Genomic DNA, 18828 nt, shown 5'->3' with positions numbered 1-18828 from the left:
TTTACCAGCTATGAAAGCTCTATGAAAAGAAAAACTGTTAAGGACAGTAGACGTGTAAATTATGTATGTTATCGCGTTCAACGATTTATTCTTAATTGCTTTGAAAAAACGACCGTAGGTATTATTAATACTTATAAGAAAAAAAAAAAGAGTCGATTTAATTTATTATATTTCATTATCTTTTTTGTTTTCTAAAAAAGGCAACATAAACCGAACAGAAAATTGAAGAAACCGAATAGAAAATAGAACACGCACACAAAAAGTATGTTAAATTGTCCGTACACTTGTTTGTCCGACTGTTTTACGCGAGTACAAACACATAATTTCTAATATGCAGACGATAAGAATTACCCAGATACTATCAAACGATTCATACTCGAGCCCCAAATCGAATCACAAACAACACCGATATAATATAAACGTGGCACGTTGCCATTGCACCTACCTCCAACGGATCCCATGCCTAAGCCGGAACCCTAGCCACCAAGCTAGGGTTCCGGCTTACCCTAGCCACCAGGCTAGGGTTCCATCCTACCACGTTCGAGTACCTCTATTAAACTACCTCTGAAGATCTACACACCGCAAGGGCGCGAAGAAAACCAGCCGCTATAGACCGCTCCTCGCGGATCATCCGGTTAATACGGAGATCCAGAAAGGAATGTATTCTCTCAAGCTCCCTAACAGCTCGTGAACGTTGACCTCATATCGCGGACAGACGTAGAGGACATGATCAACTGTATCATCAGTCCCGCAATCCGGGCATCAAAGAATACAGCAATATGCCGAATTTTTCTGAAATTTTCGGATTTGACACTACTCATTGCAAAGGGTAGAAACGTACCTCTAAAATGAAGCCGCCGCTTGTTAAAATTACCGTGTTTCATTGTTCGTAACTAGAGATCGTTATCAAAATCCAGTCCTACTTAATTTCTAAGTCAAAATCGAAGACGTCACTTCAAAGAGTTTATTAGAAAAAATTTTGTAACTGCGATATTAATTTAACGGCGGATTTCTTAATAAAAAATATTTTATTTTTATCGGGGAGGAATCAAAAAAATATTCAAAATGCAGAGCGACTTTTCCCATCGACATATAACGGATTACCTGTAAATCACTTGAAATTGAATTCGAATAAATAAAGTGTCGTATTATTGAAAATAAGGACTTTAAATATTTTAATTTATAATTATTGTAGTTATTTTAATTAAAGGAATTTCTAATAATACAAATGCAGACAAAATCATTACATTCTTCGAATAAGAAGTATTAGTTAATTTATTTGTTTTTTGATTCAGACTTAAAGATTACAAAGAGAACGAAGCGTTTAATTAAATAGAGATTCCTATGTCTATTTCATCTTACAATTCGATTCCCCGTTTCTAAAAAAACAATAAATATTTAACCTTTGCACTTAATACAATAAACCTAAATACTGAGCCAGATTTTTTCGTGCCGTCTATAACAGTAAGTTAAATATATTATTTTGATGGCAGCCGATTTCGTCAGAACAAATATTAGATTTGAAAAAATGATTTGTAGCATGTTAGTAATATTTATAGATCATCCCTAGGTTTACCTCTTTCTAACGGTGTTTTAAAAAGAGCGCAACCCTAAGATTAAGAAGACAGAAGTCACGCGTAGATAAATTTCATTTCTCCCTACACGTCGGTTGATAACACTGCACTCAAGGTCATAACAGCGTCTTGTAACAGTTTAAATGTCATGGGCTAGTGCTAATTCGCCTCTATCGTGTTAACAATGTCGTTTTCCAAGTACGAACGTGAATTTATTACTGGGACTTATTGCGCGTATAAATCTTACGAACGAGTGAAAGACGTGTTTCGGATGAAACTTCCCGATATTTCAGCTCCTAATAAGTCGATTACGTTTACACTATTTTCGGTTTTGTTCACTTGTTGATGACGATACTGAAATTTTGGGTTGTGTTTATTTCAGCGACAAGGCACGGTTTCACTCGGATAGCTACAGCAGCTAAAACTACCGAATATAGAGCGCTGAAAATCCTCATACGTTTCGTGAATGACCAATACATGCGCGTAAAAATGGTGTGCGGTTGCGATCTCCCAGTGTCGTGTAAGAGGCCCTTTATTTTTTGACAAATCTGTAGACGGTGTGGTTTATTCGCAACTTAATCGAACGGTTTATCGGCACGTTAAATTTACGTGAATGAGAATGTCGGTTCCAGCAGGATAAAGCAACGTGTTACACTGGTAATGAAACGCTAGATATGTTACGCGAAATTTTTCGCTAACGTTTGATATCAAAAAGGTTGTGGCTTCCAAGATGCCCGGATCTTACACCGGCAGACCTTCTCCTTTGGGGATATTTAAAAGGTGTAGTTTTTAAAAACAGTCCTCATGCACTTGACGAATTGAAGGCTAACATTGAAAGTGAGATTTCAAACATTACGGAAAGCGGCTGCAAACATTATGATACGTGAACCTGCATCGGGTCACAGGAAATAATTCTGAATATCTATTGCAAAGAGATTAAAGGTAATTTGAATACTGTTGTATTAAATATTGTATTAACATCAATATTTTTGTAATAAATTCAAGTCGTCAAACAAAGGGGTTGCGTACTTTTCGAAACACCGTTATTAGGACCGCACACAATATTTCCAAGGTCGTATGCGGATATCATTAAACGTCTAGACATTTGTCGTAAGAGGCGCCTGTCGATAAATAGCGAGTTTTCCCAGGTTTATAAAAAAGTTTTACTTATTTATTCGTTTGAGATAAAACTTTAGATAGATATCTACTAGTAACCTTATAGAAAACTACATTAATTCGATCAAAAAATATGAATTATTTCTAAATTTAAGTTAATTATAAATTACACTTAAAGAATTAATCTTTCTGAATTTAATTAGAATTAAATTCTAAATTTAAATTTCGTCCCCTCATCAAAATAATTTAATCGATAACAATCTCTTCAAACGAATTATCAGATGATTTTAAATGATCCGCGTTTCCAGAAATAAAAAAAAAAAACATCCAAATAAATTTCGTATTTATTCCAGGGTTTCACCCCTTCCAACCCTTACAAGTTAATTTTGCTATTAAGGTTGTCTGAAATAATCATTACAAATTTCTGGAAAATATGTGTATTCAGGAAGAACATGAGCTAGTGGGCGATATCTCTTGCATATACGGACGGATAATTTGACCGGACAAATTTTTGCGAAGATATTAACGATCAAAAAATGTTCATTGACGCCATTTTGAAAAATCCAGACTATATATATATATATATATATATATATATATATATATATAAACTATATATATATAAACCGTATTATTAGTTATGTATAAATGAAATTAAATATTATTCATAATTCCGTTGAGGTACGGATTTCTGCTTAGACGACAGACCATCCTTTCTTAAACATTTGGCTAATTTCTTAAACATTTTTTTTAAGACTCTGTAATGTTCTGAACCACTTCTACCGAATTTACACCGCCTAAAATATTCGTAGTCCGTTTAAGTCCTCTCTGGATATCGCTTTATTTGATAATCCAGTCGTTAAGTTACAAACAATTTTTCTTTCCGTCTCAAATAAACGATGCCTATTATCCTCCGCTATTTAGTATATTCCATCGGTTTACTAAAGTATACTTAAGGTAGAAGTTAGACTACCGTTCGGTAATAGTACATGGAAGTCGATACGAACGGTTTTATTAAGGCGAAAATAATCAAAAAACTCCATCGATAAAATAATGCAATCAGACCGGTAGAAAACGTATCAAAAAAACATTATACACAGTGGTACCCGATTAAAAATTAACCGTCATTTTAATAGTAATAAAATACAGTATTATATATAGTATTTAATAGTAATAAAAAGGAAAAAAAAATTTCAGATCGCCCTATAATTCGAAGGACCGAATATACGAGTAATATAATCGAATCAAACAGTCTACAGTCTGACGGATAAACGAGCAGTACGTCCAGTACGTATATATATATATCCTACTATGCTATTCGTTGGAAGAGGCGAGTGATAGAACGTCAATTAACCCATTTAAACAACCGGGTCAGTGTGGTTACTGTACAGCCATGATAAAAAAAAATGTAGACAATAGATTTAGTGATATCGTTGTCTGAATGTCAGATTTAAACCGCAATTTCCAATAGGGTTTTTATTTGCATTTATTATTAACCCCGATTTTAAAATATTACTGTTGTAAAACACGACAAACATAAGTAAATAGAGAAGAGGGGTTTCATAAGAAGACTAATTTTTGTACGGTTTAGTTTTCAATACAAGAATTCGATAACAAATTTCGAATTTTTTTTCATTTAGGTCAATATCTTTATAAAATCAATTTATTTGATGCTAATCTCATCCCTTTTCCGGTTAACGTATTCCAAAAGTCCTTTGCTGAAACTAAAAGCTATTTAGTCCGCCGTACTTTATAAAGGAAAACCGAATTTGAAAGACATCATTTTCGTGCATAGTTACCGTCAAAAAATAAGTAATACAATGCGTGTTATCATAAGAAATAGTATTAATAACAACAAAAACATAAATAAATAAAAATTAATGCATCTGAGATTTAATTTTTTTATATCGCTCTACAGCAGGCTAAAAGTGAAGCTTATCAGACCGTTTACCGAGTACGAGAGCTCTTATTATTTATTATTATTACAGTAATTAATTTCATACGCTTACACAAACTAAAATAAACGATTACATCAACAAATATCACAGCGTCCAAAATAAATGTGAATCTATTAACGTTATCGTTATTATTTTTAAAGTAAATATTCGCACCAGTTAGACAAATAATAATAAATTATACACGACGAGGTTAATGCTTGTTACTTTGAGATAGGTCACTATAACTTCAACTTTCACTAAAAAATTATATAAATTTTATCGGTAGAATAAACAGACGGTTTTAAAACATAACATCTGTTTTAATTATTACAACAATATTTTTATCTAATGATGATGCTGCAGGCATTGAAAATGCATTATTTTAATGTATTCTAAAGTAATATTTTTATATTTGAAAATTTACATCGTTTTAGGTATAGATACCGCAAAATAAAATTTAGACTCGTATTAAGAGTAAATAATTTATTTGTAATGCAGTCTTGTTTCGTTCTTCCTTTACCATCTTCTGACCGAATTAATAATACGTATAATGTAAAGCATAAAATACTAATTTTATATTTTACAGTACACGATCACGGTTAATGTTGTTAGAATTAAGCCAGTATGGAACCCCCCCCCCCTCCCCAACGCACTGCTAAATCATCATTACATGACATTTTATACGGGTACTTAGATTACACGTACAAACTTTGCATTTTCAAAAAAATGCAAAGTTTGCACAATACAAAATAAGCTTTCACAATACAAAAACGGGGGCGTCAGATCATTTACTGAAAGACCGATATTTAGAAAATTAAAAACGTTAACTTTTCTTGCGTTTATATTTATAAGTATATAGTGTTCGCTAAAAAAACAAAAATATATAAATATCTACTTGCAGCAAAATACTTCAGCTTACTAGAAAGAGCCTTGTTATGCTCATCGTTATATTTTTAATAAATTATCTTCCGACCGATTATTTTAAATACGATTAAAAATATTTCTCCATTAATGAATATTTACCGATTAAAAAATTAAAAGAAAAGGCTTGAATTTCTGGATCTTGTTCAAAATGTACGTAAATACGTGCACAATTTTCTTCGATGCTTTCGGAATCTGTATTTATTTTGTAGTTAATTTTTTTATACGTTAAGTAAGTTCGTGTATTTACCTTAACGTTACTTCATGTTTTGATATTTAAATAATTAATACAGACTTAAGCCTATTTTTCTCCACGGGATAGGCCTTCAAGGATCACAATTAAAATAAAAGTTTCTTTCTTTTTCTTCCAGAAGTTCTTCATTCTTTCGGACCGTTCAGCTCTGCTTTCTTCGGTCAATTCTCCTCCGCTGAGTTCTTTCGTTTCGCCGACAAGAACCTTTAATTCAAAATTTGTTTTTCTCGATCTAGACAGTCGCTTTCTGTGATGTAGAACTTTTTGAGCTCTTCTTTCATCTGTCAACCTTTAAAATTCCAGAGTTTATTGAAAATCTGCTCGTTTAGCGTTCATCGGTTCATTCGGACCGTGTATTTATAGACTTTTAGTCGTCGTTTCCTTATTGTTACTTGCTGGTCTTCGATTTCACCGTATATCTATTTGATCTCAGTCCGTGGTCTTATCGCGGGTAGATTCTCTATTCGATTTATATTTGTAGTTTTTTTGCCGTACAAGATTACCGGTCTTACAACGCGCTTTAATTTTGCTTTTATAACAAGGTATTTTTATTGTAAATATTTTTTGTTCAGTCGTTCTAATCTGTGTTTTTTTGGTCTTAGTCGCCGATTTATGTTCCGTTCCTGCTAATTATTTCTCCAAAATATCTGTTTCGATTACGTTTAGTGGACTGTGAATAAAAAACAACACCGATTCGTATCAACGATTATGATTTAATACATCTTGCGATAATATAATAAGATTGAATTCAACAGTTTGTCGACCGGGCCGTGTAACGTACTAAAAATTAAATAATAAAACACGTTTAATATAATACAAACAAATTATGATGAAAAAAAGAAAAAACTAATATTTCGTATCGCACGATGACAGAAGCAGCACTGCCTGAAGAATATTTAAAATAGTCCACGATCTTATTCCGTACTTTGTTTCTATTGTATTTTTAAGATATTTACTAGCGCTTGTCATCATTTCACTCTCTAAAAATGAGATCTACAAGCCTGTCTATTCAGTTACTTCTTTCAATCGGTTAATTTGGTCGATCGCTTCTTGTTCCGATTCTGCAGAGCGCTAAGTCGTAGGCAAAAACTAGACATTCAATCTTGACGATCTGATTGTTCCTATTTTTGCACTCGAGTTATCGTTCCCAGAAGATCTTCGTGACTTTATCTAAAACCAAATTGAAAAGCATAGATGAAAGACCACCTCGTTATCTTAAGTTCTGTTTTTGCTCGGGAAGGTTCACCGACTTCACCTAGAAACTTGACTGTAAATTCTCGGTTATGTGAGTTTAATTAAAGTTACGGTTTTTCGGTCGATTTCGTATTCTTTTAACGTGTCAAATATGGTTTCTCTATCTATCGAAGCGTAAGTCTTGTAAAAATCAATTAACAAAATAAAGATATCTTTTGGCCTTGAGCTATAATATTATAATACCGTTTTTAGGCTAAGGATTTGTTCTACACAAGATCTATTTCTTCTGAATCCGTCTTGACGTTCTGTTAAGAAGTATTTGGGAGAATATTTTATTTGCGACAGGTAATAGTGAGATTCCTATGTAGTTGACATCAGTTTTTTGGCCTTTTTCAAGCAACGGATGAATTATTGCGACAATATGTTTGCTGCCGAGGACTCGCAGAAAGAGGGAAATTTGTATGTCCGATACGCCTTTACAGAATATAGTCGGTAAGTTGCTTCTTTTTGTTTTTTGTTTTTGACGTTTACACCACGAGCACGATTTTTTAACTGAAAATAACAATTTTTACCGACGAATAATAATTTCACACAACTTGACTTTTCACTTTGATTAGGGATTACTCACGGGGGGGTGTAAGTCGTAAAGAAACGAGAGAAAAATAATTTTAAAAAAGTATAATAAATAAAAAAATATTATCTTGTTTACTTCCTTTCTGGATAAGAGATAATATCTGGTATTTCTAGAGATGTGATAATTCTATTCGCGTACGTAAAACAAAAACATAAATCTACAGAAATTAATAAATAAATACCACATTTTGGGTAAAGTTTATTTGTTATTTATTTATTTTGGCGATAAAACGCAAGAAAGTTCAATAAAATCAATTATAAATCTAAAATTATAATAACCGTTCGATTACAAAAAATAATTATAAAATTATTTTAAAAAATAAATAAATAAAAAACAAGATATTTAACGTAATAAAGTAATAACGATATAAGAAAAACAATACAAGATAGACTTTAAAATTGTTAACGACAGAAATATGACCCGGAAATAAATAGACTAGAAAAGAGTAAATAAATGTACATTTATACAAAAAAACGCTGTATATTATTTTATTGCACCGATTTTAATGATTTTTAAACTTCGACTGTTCATACCGAAAGATTTTTCAAGAAATAAAAAGTCACAATAATAATTACTCTTAAATCAACGGTAGCCGTCATACGTTTATCGACAGAACATAAACAATCGACCTGAAATCGGATGTACTAGATCGATTTCGAAGGTAAAATTTGGTTTTCGATTCGCGTTAAATCATTACACTTTTAATATTTAAAATAAAGTAATCCGTGGCTCCCGATCGATAAAATGTACTCGGCCGCGACTAAATTTACAGTACAAGACAAACGGCAGCAGTACTAATTTAACATAATTCATTCATTACATTCGCCGTCCGGTTTGCAGATAACTTTATCGGGAAAAAATTTAATCCGAACTTTTGAAAAGTAATCAAATCCCTGAATAGGAGCGGTGTATTTAAGAAGTTTTAAAAAAAAAACTTAAGAATCCTTTGTGAAAAGGTGCCTATTCATGAAAAGAAAATCGACGTTGCTGAACTTTTGTAGCGATCGGTTAGAGCTTACGATTTTATTTCTAGGCGTTTACTTAAAAAATAATAAATACATTAGAATTGAACCGTAGAATTAAAAAAAAAAAATAAAAAAATATTATTTATATAATTCCTTTATTCAGGAACGGCTGAATCCTGGACAAATCGTCTTATAAACCGTATCGACAGTCGAAAACAGTTTTCGTTCTTACAATTCATCGCGTTGTGAAAACAATAACCGAATTTCGATCCGATAGATCGAAAGTTTAGAAAATCTAACGGATTTAATTTTTACGAATCGAATGTTCCTTGTTAATTATTTTTGAAAAATATTTTCAACATTTCCATCGTCGAACCGTAAGGACCGGTATACGTTACCGGTGTAACGTACCGGTATGAATTTCAATAAAATCCGCATTTCTCCCCTTCCCCGTTTGAATTATAATATCGCTCGTCCCTAATTTCATTTGATAAAAACCCGATTCGCAATTTTTTATATGCGGTTCCTGATAAACGAAGGACCGTTAAGAATTTAATATTTGGAGTAGTTTACGGTACCTATTCATAAAACGGAATAAAGGATAACAAGCGTAGTTATTTACACGGTTCTGTTAATCTTGGCTTTTTTGATTCAGCGGCGTTCAAAAAGTCGAAAAACACGTAGATATTGAAGAAAGGAATTTACTTACTTATCCGTGATACTTTCCTTTTATTTAACTGTCGAGGAAGTGTACATTTCGATTTGGCAGTGAACAAACCGTTAAATATTTACAAAATAGCTTACCTTTTCTCTTTTCTTTCTTTTCTTGTTTAGCCTCCGGAATTAGCGTTCAGGTATTACTTCAGAGGATGAATGAGGATGATATGTACGAGTGTAAATGAAGTGTAGTCTTCTACAGTCTCAGTTCGACCGTTCCTGAGATGTGTGGTTAATTGAAACCCGACCGCCGAAGAACAACGGTATCCGCGATCTAGTATTCAAATCCGTATAAAAGTAACTGCCTTTACTAGGACTTGAACGCTGGAACTCCCGACTTCCAAATCAAATCAGCTGATTTGGGAAGACGCGTTCACTAGACCGACCCGGTGGGTTACAAAATAGCTTACCGGGTTTAATGAAACGCGCGTAACATTGATAATAACAATAAACGATAAATTATAACATTCCATTATCATACCCTTAATAATTTCCTTCCCGCACGAAAATCTCTCATAATCGATGTACCGCAGTGGTTTATAGATTACTACTGTGTAACCTCTTTTTTGTGATAACAAATATTTAGTAACATAAATCGTTTACTTTATGCGTTATTAAAAAAATAAATAAAATAGAATAATTATTCCCGTTTCAAAATTACTAATTTTTTTTTTTAGTCGGATAATTCATCAAATAAGCTAAAACCTCACGGGTGGGATATTTGAAGCGTATGAAAGTCGGCCGAACCTTCCGGATCGCAGAGGGAGACCATATCGCTTCAACATGCCAGTCGACAGTTATGTTATAGTTCGCGAGCATATAATTTCTACGAACACAGAAAATATTTCCGTAGCGTTTTAATGATAATCAGAAAAAAAGGACTGGTAAAATATTCTAAATCGTAGCACAGTATTATTTTATCCTTCGCATGTAGTAATAACAACAATAACATTTGCTCGGAATATTCCTCATAATATTTTGAGTAAAATCTGCAGCGATAATTTCACTATTTATAAATATTTTTTAGAACTGTTCTTTCATTTGTCGCGATAATTTTTTGGAAAAATTAGCATATCAAAATTGACAAAAGATTTAACAAAAAAACTCGCGACAATCGGATTAAAAAATAAAAACCTGTTTTAATGTAATTTCTGTCATTAAAACCCGAATAATGATCTACGTAATGACTGTTCGGCGAAGGCCATAAAATTCTCTTCGCGCGCTCCGATAAATAAAATACAAGGAGTTCAACGATTTGTATTAAGACTAGAAAATATAAACAAAAAATGATCCGTATAACCGACCCGATTACCTTTTTAACTCTTTTATATAGTTTCTCGTCCGACGATGTTTAAAAAAAAAACTGTCTTATATATAATATTCGGTCAGAACGAATAAAGGCAATATTAAAAAACATTAAAAATATATTTTTTATCGTGTGGGAGTACTTAAAACATTTGTCTCTGTAATGCAACTGAAGGGTACATAGATTTCTGCTTTATTAATTAAAAAGATTTAGTTGTGTGTGTGTATATATATATATATTGAAAAAAGTAAATTGTATATAAAAATTGAAAAAAGTAATAAAGTAAAAACCAATAAATAGAAATACTTATCTACCGACCGGCAACCGCATGGAACGAATACAAATAAATAAACATAACACTGACATTATTATAATACGGGTTAAACTTGAAAAAATTACCTCCTAAAATTTACAAAATAAGATAAATAAATAACATACTTGCGTATATTTAAATTGTAAATAATCCAAAATTAAATCACTGACTATAGAAATTAAAAAAAAAAATGTACCGCACATGCACAATAACAGATAGACGTGCAACATTCACGAGAACACAAGTGAGACTGGAGAAACAAACGCACTCTCTCTTAACATTGTTGCCAACTTAAAAAGGGAATTATATGAATGTATTTAATAATTCCCTTTTCACTATTGTAAACGCATAATATACTTTTTTTTTCAACAAAAAATAAAATAAATAACATATATATATATATATATATATTATATTTATACACACACAAAAAAAAATTAATTGACCGTTGATCTGTCTGTTTGAAAATTAAAGTATTTGACACTATACAGTTTTTCTTCTACGTCAACATCAAACCAAAGTGATTTCTATAAAATTTATTTAATTTTGCCAACTTCAAAATTACCGACCTGGTTTTAACAAAACCTATACGATTTCAAAAATATGCCCACTAGTGATGCAAATAATTAATAATTAACAACGGTTATTCTGCTCAACCGGTTGCTGCTTTCGTTTCGATTAAATACAAAAACATTACCCAAAAAAAATTAAATTTTTTTTTAATCTAAGCCGAGATACAATCCGGTTTCTTGGCGAAAGAATGTTTTTTTGGCTTATTTTAAATAAAACTTGTTACAGAGATAAATAATAGAGCGCACAAAATCGCAAAAAAAAACGTAAGTCCGATAGCTTCCCGCTTCGTGGGACGAAAAATTGATTTTGACCTTTCTTGCCGTTTTATATTAGTCTTGTAAAGATTGGGAGTAAATAAAACCGATAATTGAGGCGGAAGGGTGTACGATTATGTCATTAAATATGTGTGAAGTTTAAAAGATCGGCACAGAAACAAAGGAATGCACAACAGCAACAAAACATTTCCTAGATCGATGGCTCTACAAAAAATAAGTTTTAGCAAATTTAGTAGTTTTAAATATTTATAAATTTCTTCCTGAAGGAAAGGTAATGAGACTGTGCAAGACTACATTTCATTACATTCATACAAATTGTAATAACCTACGGCGGTTGTGGAGGGTAAACAGAAAAAGAGAGGTAGGGTATTTAAAGATCAATCTGAAACGTTAACGGCGTTTAAGGACCTAAAAGGTTAGTTTTCCAATATCCCATAATAAAACGGGTTTTACAAACCGAATATTATATGATGTGACCGTAAGCATTCTGTATAAAAGAGAACTTAATAATTTACTACGACTAAAAAATACCGTACTTTCTTTTATTCTTTTACAAATATTTGTAATCACCTCAATTTTGGTACGTGATAGCAGATGTCTCTTTTTATATAGAAAATATTCCAAGATTTATAGTTTTGATTTAAATATGACGTATTTATTAAGGTTAAATATTTATGAGAGTCAACGGTGTCAAAAAATTACTTGTAATATTAACAAACATTGCAAGAATGTAACGTTCACCTTCGGGCAACTATTTAATGTGTACTTACCGCTTCTTGTTTTTACTTCTTATACGAAGAAATGGAAGTGTTGCGATCGCGAAAAATTTCGGTTTTCAGATTTCAACGGAAATATCCATTTTGACCATCCCTGAATCCATTTTGACTAGTTTCGGCGTGACGGCTGTACGTGCGTATGTATCTCGCGTAACTCAAAAACGATTAACCGTAGAACGTTCAAATTTTGGATTTAGAACTGTAGTAACATCTAGTTTGAATCCCTCCCCTTTTGATCGCAATCGACCGGGCCAAAAGTGCGTAAACATTCAGACCTTTAAATAAATTTGAATTTTTGACTTTTTCTTAACTGCAGTAAGTCCTCGTTGAGAACTTTTCAACGATATAACAAAGCGGTACTTATTTTCATCGGTTCTAGAGTTATAACCAAATAAAATTTTAATTATTGAAATATTTGGATCTTACAAGGGAAGGCACATCGGTTCGAATCAGACTTCATCCTTTTTTTTTTAATTTAAATATATTAACTTATTAATAATCATTAACCTCTGATTATAAAATAAAAGTAACAATAAATAATAATTCAATAATAACAATAAAAAAAGAAAAAACAAAGTTATCAATGGAAAAAAATTGTAAGTACTTTTCATTTTAATTCTTATAATCAGAGGTAAATAATTATTAATAAATCGATATATTTAAATTAAAAAAGGAAAAGTTAAGAAAAACATATGTATATGAAATAGAATTCGATCCGATGTGTGCACGGTTACTGATCAGACACGTTCTCGGTTACACCGTATACAATATCTACTTGAGAGACGTGAAACAAATTTAATATCTAAACTAATATAAAATGCTGCTACGGACACCACAAAAAATTGTAATACAAGGTGGTGTCCACCGCAATGCAAATGTATAACTGTCCGCTTTATTAAAGAATTGGAGGATCGCATCTTACTTTCAAATGAAATAAGTTTAAATGAAGAGCAGCCAAAAATGTTTATATGTAATTTAATAGGCGTACAAGGAAGTCATGTGGTGTCCACGTCAGGTATTTTTTTACAAGTTCCTATGTTTTTTTACCTCATAAACCTCATAATCGTTTTCTTTACATCAATTTCAGATCGATCTTGCCGTGTTATAGTATAACACATTTAGCCTTCAAAACAAACGTTAAAACCCAAGGTATCCAAGAAAATTTTAGATCATCGCCCCTTAAGAGCCTTTATAACAGTGCTTCTTGAATAACAGAAATATAAATTGAGCATATTCAAAACGATATTTTTTAATGTATTCTATTTCCAGAGGAAACGCGTGCGCGCACGCAGAAGAAGGGGTCGATTGTTATTTCTCACGGGCTCTAGGTCCCCAGCCACCTAAATTAATAAAACTTGAATTTATTAATTCGAGTGCACATTGCACATCACTTCACTGCAATTCTGAATTTCGACGTACGTTTTCGGTTTTAATTTTGTTAATACGATTCAAACTCTAACGTGTATTATCGTTTTTCTATGCGGGGAATTTTAATTTAGACGTAAAACCGATTTCCAAAAACGTTTAATTCTTTTTTTTTCAAAAATATCTGTACAACGATGATAATATTATCGGTACTGTTCGATACGGTAGATTCGTCCTCCGGACTATGTTTGTCGTCTACACCTTCCGGTATATACTCGTACGATTTTCGTGTATCGTCATAACATTTTACGTTGTAAATTACCTGTACCGAAATGGCTTCTTGAAAGTTTTTTTTGCCCTAGATCCCCGAGCCGGACATCCAATTAAGTATATTCGACTCGGGGACGTGTCCTTTCCGGATCTTTTAATTGCCTGCCTCTAATCTCCAACGTAAGAACCAGGCCCGGCTATGCCGTTCCCAGCCCCCCCGCCGGAGACCGGGTCTCGGTCATTCCTATTGCCAGCCTCAAACCGACGGCGCAGGAGCCGAAGCCGCCAAAGCGTATCCGAGAACCCACACCGCCGGCCGGGTCTCGGTCTTTTCATTCATTCGCACCTAACGGACCCCAGAAGTCCCCGCTCCATCACGGGAACCCACACACCAGGGCATGTCAGCCCTCAGGAACGGGGCTGTCCGCCCAGCCCTACTATAAACTACACCCCTCAGTATCCCAGTCGTCTTGCCTCATCTTCTTTTATTCTGATAACTGTTCTTGCAGATACTGCAAAATTATTGCAGTTTCCGGACACAGCCAAGAGCCACTCCGAGAGCTGCTCCGGTCGGGTATGCATCAGTCCTGCATTTACACGTTGTTCCTCCCATCGTCTGCACTAAAAAATAGTATGTTCGGCATCGTCAACCGCATAGCAGTAACAACAGATTGGTGACTCTCTCCTGCCAAACCTATGCAGGTATTTTTCAAACGCACCATGTCCCGACATGAGTTGCGTTGTGTGGTAATCTAATTCAACATGAGAGCATTCAACAACTAGCCAAGCATCCAGGTCCGGGATAATTCTTCTTGTCCATGCGGCCACTGCTGAACCCGCCCATGCCACCTTCCATTGTTCTCGTATAATAGAACTGGCCTCATCTTTGGCTACACCGGACGCCCTTAGTTTTCGTCCTTTAATCTGCAATTCTATCAGGGGCACCGAAGAAAGCACGCACAGTGCATCATACGATAGCGTTCGGTACCCCGAAACTACCCCCAGAAGCGACTTCCTATGACTGCTAGTCAGTTTTCTTCTGTTGCGCTGGACATTAACCGCATCAGCCCATACCGGGGCGGCGTACAACAGAGACGACGTTATCACCGACGTGATAAGTCGCCTCTTCGACGCACGTGGAATTCCTTGTCCCGCAGAGACCTCGCATGATTGTTGTTTCCACTCTGTCGCAGATCATGGCCACATGGCTGGAGTATTGGAGGTGTTTATCCAGTAACACCCCTAGATATTTCCACCTCGACAATTGCCTCTCCTCTCAGGCGCAGATTTAATCTTCTGAGTATCGTCCTACCAGGGAAGAGGATACCCTTGCATTTGGACGGAGAGACCTGCAAACTGTTGTTGACGAGCCATTCATTAACTATTTCTAAGGTAATATTCCCCTTGTCCTCCACTTCATCTAAGGTACTGACCTACACTAGTAGCGAGATGTCGTCCGCGTATCCTACGACATTCATCCCCGGCGGGAATTGAAGTCGGAAAATTTCATCATAGAAGATGTTCCAAAGTAGGGGTCCGAGTACAGACCCCTGCGGGACTCCACCGAAGATCTGATGACTTACCACACCATCCACCGTATTGATTTCAGTTCGTCTCTCGGATAGATAGTTGGCTACTTGCGTCACTATGTCCTCGCTTATATTTTTTCTTTGAAGTGCCCTCAATATAGCTGGCCAAGGTACCGAACCGAAAGTTTGCGTTCCATTATCTTTACGTCGGTTTCATCGCTGAGCCTAACGTACCGGGCGTCTCTCGTCGATCGATTAAAATTTATTATACTTTCAATCGGTTCTAACGTCGTATCATTTTATAGGCCGTTATCCTGTTGAAATCTATTCCGATAAGATCGCTTAAGCCGAAAACGGCGCTTTCGTTTCGTTTTTTCGCAATTATGTTATAAATTAAAATAAATGCGGCTGCGACACGCAGTCTGCCCGTCGTGACAGTCGGCGAACGACTGACGAACAAACGGAATCGTTTGCCACGCCCTCTCAAACGTGAGCACAGTTTGTGTCGAGCTCGAACTTGCATCGTGCGGCAGCAACGGGCAACGGATACCCGCTTTAGACGTTTGATAGGCGTCGTAACTCTGCATTCCTTTCCAAACTTTTGGTAAAACGAAGGTTTCCCGAATAGGTAATACTTTCCGACGATATTGTTCTTTATACGAGCATACAGGACATCTAATAAATCTAACTTCTTGTAATAAAAACTAAAAAAGTAAATAAACGTAAGAAAGAAAACATTAAAATAAAGTGGTATTAAAAAACTCTATTATAAAATTCAAAAACATTTTTTTAAGTAAAAAATTTTGAAACGGATGGCAAATTACATTAGGAACTTACATATGATGATAGTTGATTAAAATAAAAATATATGTCGGATTAATATATAATAGTAATCTGCTAAATTATTTCGGCATTTAACGCAGGTGTAACATTTAGAAAAAAAAATAGTACATAAAAAAATGTAATTAGGTCAAATTAGGTTAAATTTAATCAGGTCACTTTTTTTATAGTTCTTCTACACTAGGATCGTTCGAAAAGTTCTCAGCCTGACACAGAGATGGCACAAGAATGATTAATGACTATGATATTTGTCAAGTATGATCCTCGAGTTGGATGCTGCGAGTTTGAAAAAGGTGCGTTTAGTTTCAAGAACGCCGGCGAGATAGTTTAACTTTGCACGAGCTCTGATATTATAAATTACATTTTTGTTATTCGTTGTTATCGATTTACGTGTTTTTGTTGTAGGCTTACTTCGCGTTATTGTTATTTAGTATTTAGCGGTAGGTTTAATTTGTTTTCTGTTAATTTTTGGGATTTTAATGTTGCGATTAGGCTATTTGGAATGTACGATAGGTAGCGGTTGGAAATTCTTATCGCCCGCTAGGGTTGTAATTTACTAGAGTTTTTCTTGGTTTCGACTAAATAGTTGTATTTAAATTCGATCTTTTATTACTTTATAGTTTTGCAGTTTAAGTTTTTGGCTTAGCCGATTACCTTAGCGACGGTAGACGTATCGGTTTGTTCTTACCGACTAGCGTTTTGTTTTCATCGTTTGCTACTTGTCGCCTGCTTATTTATTTTGTTTCGATTTGTCTTTTTGGTCGATAACAACGTAAATATAAAGATCTAGTAACAATCGATAGGATTTAGGCAATGCGACGTTTTCATGGCGGTACGAATAATAACCAAAATACAGAGAAAGAACCCGTTAAGCCGCAAACAAAAAGGATCTGAAACTTGTCGAACGGTAACAGTGACGTGAAAAAAGGCGATGAAAAAAAGACGCTTATTTCTATTTTCTTTGTGACAGATGCGTTTCGACTAATTTTAAGATACCGTTAAAAAGCGTGTTTTTTAAAACGATAGGTCAATTGAATTTAGGTTAACCCTGAATTTACCGACCAAACTTTCCACGAGAAAAAGGGGAAGGGAGGGATAGGTTTTCGTATTTCCTTCCCGCCGGTTTTCGTTGAATTTTATAAGATACACGCGAAACAGGTATTAAGAATGTAAGAACCTCTTCGAGTCGCTGTTATTTCGGTTTTTGTGGGTTCGATCAGGACTGCTCCGCTTACATAACTGTATGACGAGTAAATTTCTATAATCATCAGAGATGTTTATAGGGTAAACCTAGCCTCCTAATGCCGATCTAACCGAAAATGAGACGAGTACTTAAAAAAAAAACTAAAAAACTTTCTGACGGAAAGCGGAATCTCTTTCGAAAATTAAAAAAAAAGTTTCTGATGTTCTCACTTTACTGCGTTTTTATCGCTTTAATTTTTTCCGAAGAGCATCTTAAGAGTATTAAACAAAAATTTTAACCGAAAGCCGAAAAAATCACAAAAATAAGACTCCGCTAGAAATCGATCGGACAGATTTAAATTTAAAAGAACGTTCCCTGTAAAACTTTCAACATATTCAACGTAACTTTAACTTTGCGGTAATATTTTAATAATTATTTCTTCGGATAATATTCATCTACCTAACTATTGTCAAAAAAGATTTACATATCGAGGGAGGACGAAGAGTCCAATAAATATGATCAATTAAGAAGCGCTAACTAGGATTCCGATTCGGTTTAACTAGACTGATATTTAAACAAACAGAATCGATGAAAAAAATTAATGTAACCGGGCCTTACGTTTAACAAGGAACAAAAAGATAAGATAGAAAAAAAGGTCGTTTTAATATAAGTCCGACAAAACGTCAAGATTATGTACACAGTTATCGCAGACCATGCGTTAGGACGATATTACTTTATAGTAAGTAATACAGATTTAGCGGTCGACACGATAATAAATGTCGCATGCGACTTAAATAGCTATTTAAGATGATACAGAGGCATTCGCGTACGACACACATTTTGCGTACGGTAACTATAACTATGCATTTATACATAAACAAGACAAGTTCGTTGAGCTGAAATTAATGGCGGTAATTTGTTGGCATATACGCAACACACACAACTATTTTTAAACGGTGACGGCGTATAAATTCGTTTTTATTAGTAGTCTTACTGAGCTTAGTCCGGGTGTTAAAAACTGTAAGACTCGATTTTACGATTACAACAAACAATCGATAAGCTAATACGAGAAAGAATCGAACCGATT

At 34.2% G+C, this 18828-nt stretch overlaps 1 protein-coding gene across 3 annotated transcripts in view; it reads right to left on the bottom strand.

Annotated features, from left to right (window-relative positions):
* EcR (Ecdysone receptor) overlaps positions 1-18828 on the bottom strand; it is a 481482-nt gene that overhangs the window by 368035 nt on the left and 94619 nt on the right. The window contains exon 1 of one of the 3 annotated variants that reach the window (XM_075381839.1): positions 11056-11166. The exons of the other annotated variants lie outside the window; for them this stretch is intronic. The gene's annotated coding sequence lies outside the window, so the exon portion shown is untranslated. Of the gene's footprint in view, positions 1-11055; positions 11167-18828 lie in introns of those variants that run through there. 3 annotated transcript variants of the gene reach the window in all.

This window comes from Lycorma delicatula, chromosome 13, assembly GCF_047948215.1.
Source record: "Lycorma delicatula isolate Av1 chromosome 13, ASM4794821v1, whole genome shotgun sequence".
NCBI lineage: Eukaryota > Metazoa > Arthropoda > Insecta > Hemiptera > Fulgoridae > Lycorma > Lycorma delicatula.
This window is presented reverse-complemented; position numbering and strand designations above follow the sequence as displayed.